This window comes from Saccostrea cucullata, unplaced genomic scaffold, assembly GCF_032062105.1.
Source record: "Saccostrea cucullata isolate Sc308-1 unplaced genomic scaffold, CSIRO_AGI_Scuc_v1 ctg672, whole genome shotgun sequence".
NCBI classification, from domain to species: Eukaryota; Metazoa; Mollusca; class Bivalvia; order Ostreida; family Ostreidae; genus Saccostrea; species Saccostrea cuccullata.
In genome coordinates, this window is record NW_026928000.1 from 327614 (window position 1) to 333118 (window position 5505).

At 36.7% G+C, this 5505-nt stretch overlaps 3 pseudogenes; all 3 read left to right on the top strand.

Annotated features, from left to right (window-relative positions):
• LOC134276139 (cytochrome c oxidase subunit 1-like) lies at positions 1-3895 on the top strand (annotated as a pseudogene).
• Positions 3264-3895, top strand: LOC134276122 (cytochrome c oxidase subunit 3-like; annotated as a pseudogene).
• Positions 3896-3913: 18 nt separating this feature from the next.
• On the top strand, positions 3914-5475 carry LOC134276123 (cytochrome b-like; annotated as a pseudogene).
• Positions 5476-5505: the final 30 nt, after the last annotated feature.

Below are 5505 nucleotides of genomic sequence, written 5' to 3' on the forward strand. Positions count from 1 at the left end.
GAAAATTAAACTATGATGAAAAATATGTCCGGAGTTTATGAGTTCTTAGATGCTACTAAGATACATAATTTGAAATGGTTTATTCCGTGCCCTGTTTTACTTTACGGTAAGCGGGAGTACATTATGTCCACAAATCACCTAGACATTGGAAGGTTTTATATGGTCTTTGGGTTTTGGTCAGTTTTAGCTGGGACAAGATTTAGGTCTTTAATTCGATGAAGGCTGTTTAATCCGGGAGCTAAGTTTTTAGATCCTGTTTGCTATAATGCTGTGGTTACTATACATGCTCTAGTAATAATTTTTTTCTTTGTAATGCCAGTTATAATTGGAGGTTTTGGGAACTGACTAGTTCCGTTAATACTGGAAGTTCCTGATATGCAATTTCCTCGAGTTAATGCCTTTAGATTTTGAGTCTTGCCTGCATCTCTTTATTTCATGGGAATTTCGGGGTTTGTAGAAAACGGGGTTGGTGCTGGTTGAACTATTTACCCTCCGCTATCTACTTTCTCTTATCATGGGATGTGTATGGACCTGGCTATTTTGAGTCTTCATTTGGCTGGTATTAGTTCAATTTTTAGTTCAATTAACTTTATGGTGACTATTAAAAATATGCGTTCTGTAGACGGCCACCTATTGAGGTTATTTCCATGGTCAATTAAAGTAACTTCTTTCTTATTGCTTACAACTTTGCCTGTACTAGCGGGAGGTCTTACTATGCTTTTAACAGACCGACATTTTAATACGTCATTTTTCGACCCTGTGGGTGGCGGAGATCCGGTTTTATTCCAGCACTTGTTTTGATTCTTCGGTCACCCCGAAGTTTATGTTTTAATTCTTCCTGGGTTTGGGATAATTTCTCATGTTTTGTGTTTTTGATCTAGAAAGAAAACAGCTTATGGAAATATGGGAATGTTTTATGCGATGCTAAACATTGGTTTTTTAGGGTTTATTGTATGAGGGCATCATATGTTTGTTGCTGGTATAGATATTGATACGCGAGCTTATTTTAGGGCGGCAACTGTTATTATTGCTGTTCCGACTGGAATTAAAGTGTTTGCCTGAATTGCTACAATAATGGGATCACAGGTATCTACACATGCTCCCATGCTTTGATCGACTGGTTTTATTGTTTTGTTTACAATTGGTGGGCTAACAGGGCTTATTTTATCTAGTGCTTCAATCGATGTAACTCTTCATGATACTTACTTTGTGACTGGACATTTCCACTACGTCTTGTCAATGGGGGCTGTTTTCACAATTTTGGCTGGTTTTACGCACTGATTTCCGTTATTTTCTCGTGTTATGCTCCACCGTCAAAAAATGAAGAGGCACTTTGTTGCTATATTTTTGGGTGTTAATATTGCTTTCTTACCTCACCATTTTTTAGGGTTAGCTGGAATACCTCGTCGGGTGGCGGACTATCCGGATCAATTTTGATTTTGAAACAAAGTGTCTACTTTTGGGTCGCACTTAAGTACAGCTTCTTTATTATTTTTTGTATTTTTAGTGTGAGAAGCTTTTATTGCTCATCGACCTGTGGTTTCAGTTCGTAATAGCTCAAGTTCTCCTGAGTGGTCGGTGATAGTGAATCTCCCAAAACATGCTGCTTTGGAATCAGCAAAAATACTAAAAGACCCGGCAAAAAAGTACTTGGGTACACGTTTGTAGGTTGATAGGTATTGGGATCCGGGGTAATATCATAAAGTCTTGTGTCTGAATGATTTAGTCTCGGTGAAATTACTGCATTTTAAATTTTTTAACACAAGTAATTTAAAATTATTATAATTTTTTTTATGTGCTTATTAAAGTAATAAAAAGATTTCCCTCTTTATTTTTTTTCTTAGAAGCATTTAATAGGTTGAGACTTGTAGTTAAATTTATTTGTATTTTGTCATAAATCAGTTTTAGTATAAAGTGTATTACAAGGGCCTTGTAAGTCCTAAATTTGTTAAGGCAAAAACTGATACGAAATGCTAAAAAGCTTCGTATAAAATAAATATTTGGTTCTGGTATACTGTTAATCAAGAGTTCTTTGATATACACAATGTAGGAAATTTTCGTAATGTGCTAATTTAATAGAAGAGATAAATCTGATGCTTGTCCCTAAAAGGTATACATGCAGTGGTATAAGCATAAGTATCAGATGATGACGCGAAAAGAATCACAACTCAAGTGAACAGCCCTGGACTCAATAAGTTAGCGCTTGAAACGAACAAGAAACTAAACGATATAAGCTAAAATGGGTGCCAGCAGCTGCGGTCATACCCTTTGAAGAAGGATTAATAGGGGTACAGCCTAGAGGCGGTTAGTCAGGATGAATTGCATACGACATACGCTAAGTTATAGAAGTCAAATTCTTAGTAAAACTTGGAGGAGGTCCCTTGCTTGCATAAAGATGATTCCGCGAAATTATGGGAATAAACCTGGATTTGATACCCAATTATTCCATAACGCCAAGAATAACGGCTATTTAAGTGTTAGCTGGTTGCTGGGGTACTACGAGCAGCTGCTTAAAACTCGAAGAACTTGGCGGTTCCATAAAGCCATCCAGAGGCTCTTGGCGCTTAATCCGATGATCCGCGTGATATCTTACCTGCCCTATATGGTATCGTACTGCCGTCCAAAGTATATGATGTGAGTAGAAAAAAATAAGCGCCACCTTAGGCGGTGTGCACTAAAATTTAGTGCTCTGCTCTAAGTCAAAGTCAGGTCGAAGCGTTCCTTATGGGTAAGGGGTTTGCTGAGAGACAATTTTTTAGTTATATCGAACCCTGTAGTTGAAACACTCGAGTTTTAAAAATTTGGTGAGGGGGATTTGGGAGTAAATAGAGAGTAATTCGCTTTATTGAAGAGACGTTACTATGGTGCGTGCAAATCGCCCGTCACCCTAGCCGAAAGGAGAGGTAAGTCGTAACATGGTAAGGGTAGGGGAACCTGCTCTTGTAATAGAATAAAAAGTATAGATACTACATCCAAATTAGCACTTTTAGTATAATCAGTATATTTGTCTTCCAAACAAAAGGTTTCTTTAACAGAAAAAGTGTATAATGACTCAAAACACAGGAATTAGAAAGTTGAGATTTTATCACCAGCGAAAAATTCCTCGAACTCCTTTTCATATTGTAGACCCAAGGCCTTGGCCGGTCTTAATGAGAATTGGATTATGAGGTTTAGCTACAATCTTTATTTGTTGGGTAAACAAAGTAGATTACGGGCAGTTATTTTGAGGTGTTCTTATTATTGCCATGACAGTTTATGGTTGAACTCGGGATATCGTTAATGAGTCCACTTTTCAAGGATTTCATACCAAAAAAGTTCAAATAGGAATTTCTTTGGGTTTTATTTTATTTTTAGTTTCTGAACTTATGTTATTCTTTTCATTTTTTTGGGCATTCTTTCATAGATCTATGTCTCCTTCTGTTGAGATTGGTTGTTGTTGACCTCCTGTAGGGATTGAATGTCTTGACTGAAGAAAAGCTCCTTTGCACAATACAGCTTTATTAGTAGCTTCATCTTGTACTGTAACATCTAGCCACAAGTACCTTAAAGACGGAAACTTTACGCATGCAGTTGCATTGCTGATTATGACAGTGTTTTTGTCCGGATTTTTTGTAAAAAACCAATATGATGAATACTCTTGGGCTTCTTTTTCAATCGCTGATGGGGTGTACGGGAGTGCTTTCTTTATATTAACCGGTCTTCACGGAATGCATGTTATTGGTGGCACATGCGGGCTTCTATACTCATTAGTTCGGCTTTTATTGCGGCAATTTTCTACTCGTCGCCATTTGGGGTATGTTTTAGCTATTTGATACTGACATTTTGTGGACATTGTGTGACTTGCCTTGTTTTTCATTATTTATATTTGAGGTTCTTAAAATTACAGGAAACATAAGTATTGTGCCAGAATTAAATGGGCTTTGTTGATGTCGAAGAATATGTGGAATTTTCCTCCAATACTTGAATTAAGTCGGTGAATGAGTACTTCGGGCTAGTGTAAATAGCACATAAAATTTTCACTTTTACAGAGGGGTTTTCCCGCCCGAATGCAAAAATAAAGTTTGCAAAAGTAAAGTGGACACTTGATTTTGTAGGTGAGTATCAGAGATAGGTTTTTGAAAAATGCGTATTTTTCAGTTATAAAGTATCCTTGTCCCTCAAACTTAAACATTTGATGAAATATAGGTTCTATGTTATTCATTACCTTAGCAATTCAAATTTTGAGGGGTATTATACTAAGAATGAATTATACTGCAGATGGGAATTTAGCTACTGAAAGAATAAGATACATTTTGCGAGATGCTAACTACGGTTGAGCTCTACGCAGGACACATATGGCTGGGGCCTCTTTATTTTTTGCTTTAATTTACATCCATGTAGGACGTGGTGTGTATTATGGAAGATACATAAAACTTCCGCATGTTTGATATAGTGGGGTTACTCTTTACCTTTTATCTATAGGGGTGGGGTTTTTAGGGTACGTATTACCTTGAGGAGTAATGTCCTATTGAGGTCTAACAGTAATTAGAAATATAATGACAGTATTTCCCGGAGGGGCTCGAGCTTTAGAGTGATTTCAAGGAGGGTTTACTATCTCAACTTTTACTCTTAAGCGAGTGTTTGTTTTACATTTTTTACTTCCGTTTGTAATTTTAGGAATAAGACTAATTCATGTTTTACTTCTTCATAATAACGGATCTAGAAATCCTTTAGGATTAGATACAACAGAGCTAGTTGTGCCTTTCCACCCATACTACACTTCAAAAGACTTAGTAGGGTTTGTATTTATGTTAGTCGGTTTGACAGCACTAGCATTCACTTTTCCAAAAATTACTGCCGACCCACTTCAATGGCAAACTATTAACAAGATAAAAACTCCTGCAGTTATTAAGCCAGAATGATACTTTTTATACGCATATGCTATTTTACGTTCTGTTCCTCATAAAGCAGGAGGTCTTGCTCTTATGTTTGCCGCTATCTTAGGAATTGCACTTTTACCAACTTTAGGAAAGTACGCTAAAACTCAAAGAATAGTCTTGTCTCCTCTTGGTGAGGCGTTGTTTTTTATTTGAGTAGCAAATTTTATGTTTTTAGGAATCATTGGTTCTCAGGAACCTGCTGGGGCATGAATTTTAGCTGGACAAGTTGGAACATTTGTTCATTTATTTTGCATGCTTTCTATTCCGGCAGCAAATGCGAAGTGAGAGAAAATACTCTTCAACGGTTACGGGGAGCGATTCCAAATCTAATAAAAAATGAGATATTGATGTCAAATATATTTTCAGAACAGGGTCACATTTGCTGGGATGCGTATTCAGTGGGTGTTTGGGATGTACTGTGCAGTTTTAACTTTAATTTTTATTTTTGTTATGCTTAGGGTAGTACTGTGTTTGGTTACTCCACATCAGTTTTTATACGTTCAAACAGATCACACATTAGAACGAATTTGAGGATTTGTTCCTCTTTTAATTTTAACTTTTTTATCCTGACCTTCTATAGGGCTGT